General features: G+C 35.7%; 1 long non-coding RNA gene across 1 annotated transcript in view; it reads left to right on the top strand.

The window, feature by feature from the left end:
• LOC124956735 overlaps positions 1-7,396 on the top strand; it is a 12,525-nt gene extending 5,129 nt beyond the window's left edge. The window contains exons 2-3 of the long non-coding RNA XR_007103357.1: positions 5,168-5,429; positions 6,847-7,396. This is a non-coding gene — a long non-coding RNA (uncharacterized LOC124956735). The remainder of the gene's footprint in view (positions 1-5,167; positions 5,430-6,846) is intronic.
• Positions 7,397-8,045: the final 649 nt, after the last annotated feature.

Genomic DNA, 8,045 nt, shown 5'->3' with positions numbered 1-8,045 from the left:
TTCGTCTCTTGCACTTTGTATCGATAATAATCACCTCCGATGAATAATATTGTTAAGAGAACGTATCAGTGGCAACAATATTGATCTCTATAATTAGACATTTGACATTAATTAATATCTACGTGATAAAAATTTGTTTATACCGATATTTATATTCGACGAATAATTTCATTATTGTAATTTCAATGAACTCATAAAGACGTAAGTCACGAAAAATTTATCAACGAAACTTTTATTTTTGATTTCCTTAAATATAATATAATATAATATAATATAATGTAATATATACGTGTGACGTTCGATTTTACGATGACGACGACGAAGAAGAAGAAGAAGAAGAAGAAGAAGAAGAAAAAAAGTCGTGGGAAAAGGAATCGATAAATAACCAGTTATCAGAGCTTGTCATTTACGAAGGAATTACTCAGTCACCCCTTCGAGTTATCTGTCTCATACATCATCGAAGATAACTCTCGTTTCAGCTGGTAGTCGTCTACCGAAGCTCCGGTAAAACGAAGGCAGAGAGTAGAAGAAGGTTTCTTCCGCGTACTAGCAAGACTCGACTTTAGCCCCTTTCCTTCATGCCCAACCCTACCCAACACCCTCATCCTCCATCCCTCCCCCCTCTCCCCAACGTCCTTCGCTATTTATCAGGCAGGTTTCTTCGGTGCGACGCGCCGTGGAGTTCGTTAACTTTTTCCTTTGCCGGTCGTCACGTGACTGAGGAGAGAGAGAGAGAGAGAGAGAGAGACAAGGGTGTGCGAAAAGGCATTAATAAAAACGTGTCGCCTCGGAGCCTTCCGTTGGCAGAGGGTAGTCCCTCTCTTTCTTTCTCTCTCTCTCTTTTTTTCTCTATTACTCTCTCTCTCTCTCTCTCTTTCTCCCTCTCTCTGTTCGTACTTGCCTCCTTTTATCCTCCCACAACTCTCTACTATCCCCACCATTAGCACTGCTACCACTACCATTACCATTTTATTACTACTACTACAGTTTTATACTTCGTCTATATCTACATATATACATACCTGCTCGTCGTCGATCATACCAACCGAGTTCTTTGAGTTTTTCCTCTCCCATCTCTCACTCTCTCTCTCTCTCTCTCTTTTTCTCTCTGTGTATATGTGTGTGTGTATGCGCGCGTTATCACGAATTAGAAAATATAAAAAAAAGAAGAATGAGAAAGAAAAGAAAACAAATTAATACAAAATGATTTACCAATAAATAGCTTTTGCACACAGTAATGTATATATATATATATATATATATATATATATATATATATATATATATTTATGTATGTATGTATGTATTATATGTATGTATCTTCTGTCTATAATGAAATGTAAATAACTTAATCACGCGTTCGACCAATTTTCCTGCGTATACTGCGTATATTATCATCTCCATATTATTCATGCACGTATACATCGCATAATTATGACAGATCGATGATACAGTATCGACCTTTGATATCGTAACGACGAATAAATAGAAATTGTATCTCCTCTGCTCGTCGATACTAGAATCGTTCGAAGAGATTCGAGAAGGAATTATATTTACACTCACACACACGCACACACAAACACATATTTTTATATATACATATATATATATATATATATATATATATATATATATATATATTGTATAAAATATCGACATGATTATCATGGACAAAGAAAGAACAAATCTAAGAAATAACTTCTCTTCCTCTTTTTCTTTTCTTTCTTTCTTCTTTTTTTTCCTTTTTTGTTTTTTATTTTTTTTTCTTTCATTCCGCAAGGAAGAAACGATTAAATACCATATAGCATTCGAAAGATATGATAAAAATCCCGGACACGCAGCAGGAAGCTTTGGCGGCTGACCGTGGAACGAGCGTTAACGTTAATTATAAATCCTTGGGGTTGGGGGTGAGGGGGGGCGGGGCGGGTGTAACGGCAACGAGCTGGAAGAAAGAAGATGAGGATGGGGGTAGAAGGGACAGCAGAGTATTGGGGGATCGGGGACTGGATGGGAGGTGAAATCTGCGGGGGTTAGGGGCTGAGTACTGAGGGCTGAGGGTTGTGGGGGCCGTTGAGGGTGTGAAGGGGCATGGGGAAAGGACAAGGGGAAGGGGAAGGAAGGTAGAGGGGAAAAAAAGGACGAAAGTCCGTGGGAATAGTGCCAAATGGGAGCGATTAATTTTACTCATCCGCCTCGCGGCAACTCGGCGCGTAATAACGAACGTGAAACGATATGAGAAAAGTTGAGATACCTGTCCGTTCGTACCTTTCGTTCTCTCTCTCTCTCTCTCTCTCTCTCTTTTTCTCTTTCTCTCTCTCTCTCTCTCTCTCTCTCTCTGTCTGTTTCTCTCTCTTTATCTCCCTTTATCTCTTTTTCATTCTTTCTCTCTTTCTCGTTCTACGTGTCCTACCTTTTTGTCCCACGAGTGAGTGGTTAATGCAAAATCGCGTTTACGAAGCAAGCACTTTTTTCTTTTTTTTTTTCTTTTTGCTCCCCTCCCTTCCTTTTTCTCTTTTCTTTTTTTTTTCTCTCTTCTCTTTTTTTTTATTTTTTTTTTTTTTTTCTTTTTTTTTTTTTTTTTTTTTATCGTCCTTCGTTACGAGCCGCAATCGTTCTCTTTAATTTGTAATTCAACTGGCACACCTTTTCCTCCTTTCGCTTTTAACTTGACGTTTTAAAAACGTCCCGATTTATACCTCACTCTTCCCCTCCCGCCTCTTCTTTCTCCCTCTTTCTTTCTCTCTCTCTCTCTCTCTCTCTCTATCTCTCTCGTCCTCCTTTCCTTCCTCCCTTTTTCCGTCGACTCTCGTAAAAGACTCTTCTCGGCGTCGATCGGGTTTCAAAAGCATTGCTGAAAAGGAATTTTATCTCGAAAGAGAGCCGATTACATTGACGATAATACGTTCTCTCTTTCTCTTTCTCTCTCTCTCTCTGTTTTTTCTTTCTTTTTCCTTTTTTCCTTTTTTTCTTCTCCTTGATAAAATACGATATGCAAAAGTAAAATTATCGATGAAATTTTTGAAATCGATTCTGAGAGAGCAAAGTTATTAATTTTTTTTTTTTCAATACTTTGCTTTATTTAATCCAGTTATATATATATATATATATATATATATATATATATATTACTAATAATTATATATTATAAGTATACATTAACTTGACATTATCAGATATCGACTTACTTTTACGGAAATCCTCTTATGTTGACGCGTACATTAAAATGCAGTTTTCTTTTCTTCTTTTTTCGTTCTTTGTTTTTTTCTTTCTCTTTTTTTTTTTTCTTTTTTGTTACACGTTATAACATTAAGTTCATATCATGGAATCGATTCGAATTATCATAAATTGATAAAAATTAATATTTATGATTTTAATATTAATCGTAAAATGTAAAATATATGTACGTCAAATTGACGGATTTTTGTAAATTCGATGTACAATTATCATTCCGTCTTTTATTTTTGTTCCCCTCGACCCTTCCGGTCATGGTTAAATGCCAACATTTCTATGTATGTATGTATATACATACGTCCTACCTTTGGTGATTTATTTTTTGACAGTCTCTATAATTTTTCTCCCGTTCATTCTGCTTATACATGCATATACGTTTGTTCCATTTCCGTTAACCTTTTGCGTTATAATTATTTTTTTTTTTTAGTTTGTTCTCGCACGAGCAGCTCCGATTTGAATTTTTTTTTGGGGGATATTTTTTTCTTTTTTTTTTTTTTTTTTTTTTTTTTAATATTAAATCTATTCACGTATGTACATACATATCCCACATAGCAGACAGATATACCTACTTTGAAAGCATTGTTTGAAACAAAACTCTTTTCTACTAATATGTTTTATCAACAACATAAAGTATAACGTCAGAGGTGACTCGAGAGTTTTAGTGAAAAATAGCATTGTCACGTCAGATGCGACCTTATATTGCGCAAAAGGTTCATATCCTCTCTACGTTACATTCCCTTTTGATATTTTCATTTCTTTCCTTGTCAAATAATTTATAAGGATAATTTTGGTAAAATTTTTTAAATTTCTATTTCGTTGTTTTTTTTTTTTCTTTCTATCTTTCAAGATACATCCTACTTTTTCATTTTTACTCTGTCGGATTAGATCTTCGAAATGTATTGTAATAGAACGATGGTATTGAATTTTAATTAGATCGATCTAATGATTTTTATTTTAAGCCTTTATTTTCTCCTTTTCTTTCTTTCTCTTTTTTCTATTTTTTCTTCTTTTTTTTTTTTTTTTCGTATGCCGGATCTCTGCATGAACGTAGCAAAAGAAAACGGCGTTTTTATTCTGAGGGTCGCGCGATATTAAGGGCTACCTTTTTATTTATGCACGGGGTGTTAAGTCATTGCAAGGAGGGAAGTCTCGTCGTATGATTTATGAGCGTATAAGAGAGGAAGAGCAAGAAACATTTGAAATTTTTTTAGTGGTACGCTCGTCGGGATCGTTATCGCAAAATTTTGACTCGCCCCTTTGGTAACGTGTTACCTTTACGTTGTACCAGAATAACTTGATATCTTTAAGAAAACACGATTCCTTCTGATTATATTAAATTAAATATAAATTAGATCGATTAAGATTCAGGCCCGTTAAAATTTTACGACGTATATATGATCGATGATAATATAACGCAAGAACGGTCGTTTATTTTTCAATCGTTTTAAGACATGAATTATTTATTCGTCTTAAAAAAGGAAAAAATGACGACAATGTTCACGTTCCTTTTTCTCCTTAGGAATGTCGATAATTTTTATGGAATATTCAAAATTAAATTTTTCAAAAGTAAAAATGATAATATATGTATACATATTTTAATAATATATACATATGTATATATATATATAATATTTGTAAAAAAAATATGTATATATAGTTAATATAACAAAAAGGAAAAATCATGATTAAAAAATGACACCATTTCGTTTTGAATATGATCTAAATGTTTGCAATATTCTTTGTCAAATTTTTTATCATGAAAAAATTATAGAATCGAAAAAAAGAAACGAAACGAAATAAAATCAAAGAAAAAAAAATATGTATATATATATAAGCAAAAAGAAAAAAAAAAATAAAGGACCGATATAGCATAGCGAAACCTTAATCTGATTGTTGAGTTATTGACGGTCGGTGCATTAAAGTACGCATGTCGTAGCTCCTGTCAAGGACGATGACTACGAGGGATCGAAGTCATGTATGTACATAAGTGGTAGTGGTTTTCGAGTTGAGACCCCCGAGACGGCACTTACACGGTCAGTCAATTTGCGTAATGAAGCAACGAAAGCTTGAACTAGTCGAGAGCCAATTACGTTTGAGGAGAACTGCCAGTCGAACCTTTTGCTTGCTCCTGGAACCTTTTTGCCTGAAAAGTTTGACCAAATGGTTTCCAGAAGAAAAGGCGAAGATTTCAGTCTAAGGTACGTCGTAATTGTGTCACTCGACAGGAAAGAAGGAGTATCGAAGGTTCGTGTATGTTCACCGATGTATATATATATATATACCTACCCTATGTCAAGGACGTAGTTAGGTTCTGCTTTCGTAAGAATCGAGAGTGGACTAGAGGAAATAGAAGAAGGAACATTTTTCTCGACGAAGTCCAAACCGGACATTTCCTTTTTTTTTCCACCTCTTTTTTTCTGTTTTTGTTTTTCCTTTTTTTTTTCTTCCCTCCCCTACCCCCCACCCCCACCTCTACACCCCTCCCCCCTTTATCCGTTCCTTCTTCTTTTTCTTTTTATATTTCTTTTTGGCTTTCCTTTCACGCAAGAAGATAGAAAGAGGGATGATCAAAAAATGTGAGCCTTATTTTTCCTCTCGTATAAAAGCAATAACGGCTTGTGCTTATGAAAAGAACCGAGGAAATTAGCTCCCGTCGAATTCCATAATCGTGAGCTTTTCGTGTTTACGTCTACCTGTTTTCTATTCGCGGAGAATGGAGTACAACAAAGAAAAAAAAAAAAAAAGAAAAAAAAAAAAAAAAAAAAGAAAAAAAAAAGAAAAAGAAAAAAAGAAGAAAAAAAAAGAAAGAAAGAAAGAAAGAAAGAAAAGTAAAAGCAAAATAAAAGAAGACAGAGTTAAAAAGAAGAAGAAGAAGAAGAAGAAGGAGATTATAGAGAAGGGGGGATGAGTTGAGAGGAAAGGAGTAAAGGAGGAGAAGAAGGTGGATGAGTAAGAGAAGGGGAATCCTTAAAGACGAGAAGCAGCTAGAGGTTTTGTTTTTTTCGAAATAATCTTGTACAATTCCATCCTATCCCCTCACCTCCCTTCCTCACCTCTCGTTTTAGCCATCGTTCCTGTTGCTGCCATCGCTACTGCCCTACCTACCTATCTACTCCCTCCCTCCCTCTCACCCTTCTTCCCACCAGCCAACCCGCACCTCTCCAACGTTCCCCCTTCAGCCTTAATTAATCTCACCGTGCCATTTCGTAGTCTCGCCGTTCTCATTTAAATAATTGCATCTGGCTACCTGGTGCGGTTGAATTTTGCAACGGCGAAATCGTCCTCGTATTCGCGTATCTATGGATCGATAAACGCGCTAACGATATTGCGACGCGGAAAGCGAGCTACAGAGAGGGACAGGAGGGGAAGGTGTAGGAGGGAAGAGGAGAGCGAGAGAAGAGAGAAAGAGAGGGAAAGGATATGATAGGGTAGGAGGGACGAGGAAGAGGAGGAGGAGTATCACAAAGAGATTTCGTTTTTTCTTCCATCTCTCTCCTCCTCTCTCTCTCTCTCTCTCTCTCTCTCTCTCTCTGTCTATTCGTCCGTCCTTATCTCTCTCGGATATTATTTTTTTTTTCTTTTTTTTTTTCATTATTATTTTCTTTTTTTTTCGAGGTTCGTCCGCACATTATATTGCAGACCCTTGCAGTTCGTCCGCAGTTATATCGTGGTAGTGTTGGAATAGGTGGTGTGCCGCCTGTGCAATGGTGGTGGTAGGGTAAGCACAAACGATACTCATAGGGGTAACCAAACCCTTCCAACGAAAAGGGTCATTATCCTCGTGATTACAAATTTGTGGACCTGCCGAGGTAGCTTCGTTTATGATCGCAAAGCGGAAAGAGGAAAGAGGATCATCGATGGACTAGAAACGGATACGTTTTTACTGCGTGTCGTGATATACGTACGGACAAAGAAACAGACAGAGGGAGAGAGAGAGAGAGAGAGAGAGAGAGAGAAGGACAAAATGAAAGACAAAGAGAGAAAGAGAGAAGGTCCGTAGTGGCTTTTGAATGTGAGTATTGTACGTTTTACCAATGGATTCCGAGATATATTGTCTCTCGAATGAGTGACGTCGTATTGTGTGGTGTGCCATACACGCGGGGTAGTCGTCGTTGTTGATTGAAAATGCATGCAATCGTCGCTTCGTGAAGATCGTTCGGGTATAAGTACGGGGAGAGAAGAATCTTCTTGCTCGTGAAGATCGTGAAGTCTCGACGTTTTAATTACCGTAAAAATTGGTCTTGGCCGAACGATAAGTGTCAATTTTAAACGATATTTCTCTTATAAAAAATAAAAATTAAAATTAATAAGCGATCGTTTAAAAGTAACAAATGATTATTGATGATTTAATAATGATTAGAAAGAAAGACGATAAAATTGCTTAATCGCATTATAAGTATTAATTGTAAGAAAATTAGATAGGTAACGTTTTACGAATAATAAATGATTACTGTTTGAAAATAATTTTAAATAAAGAAAATGAAATTGTTTAATTGAATTATAAATATTTATAATTAGTGAGTAATATTTCTTTTTTTTTTTTTTTCTTTTTTTACTTCATTTTCTGAAGTAAGTATATTTATAATCTCGAAGATCATTATTTATTATTGTTTTATCTATGTAAAACTTTAAGAAATTACTCGAGAATGCCAAAAGATACGTTGACGTTGGATGACATCTTTGGAGTCCTTAACGCTTTAACTGGAATCCAGTAACAATCTCTTATTCTTTAAACTCCACTTCTTCAAAGACTTTGGAGTGTCCTTCTGGTTTCAAAGAGGTGACAGCAAGTCCTTAAGAGAACGAAGTCGCAC

The sequence above is a fragment of the Vespa velutina genome, chromosome 23 (genome assembly GCF_912470025.1).
Source record: "Vespa velutina chromosome 23, iVesVel2.1, whole genome shotgun sequence".
Classification (NCBI taxonomy): Eukaryota; Metazoa; Arthropoda; class Insecta; order Hymenoptera; family Vespidae; genus Vespa; species Vespa velutina.
Note: the sequence above shows the minus strand (reverse complement) of the source record. Positions and strands in the feature narration are given on the sequence as shown.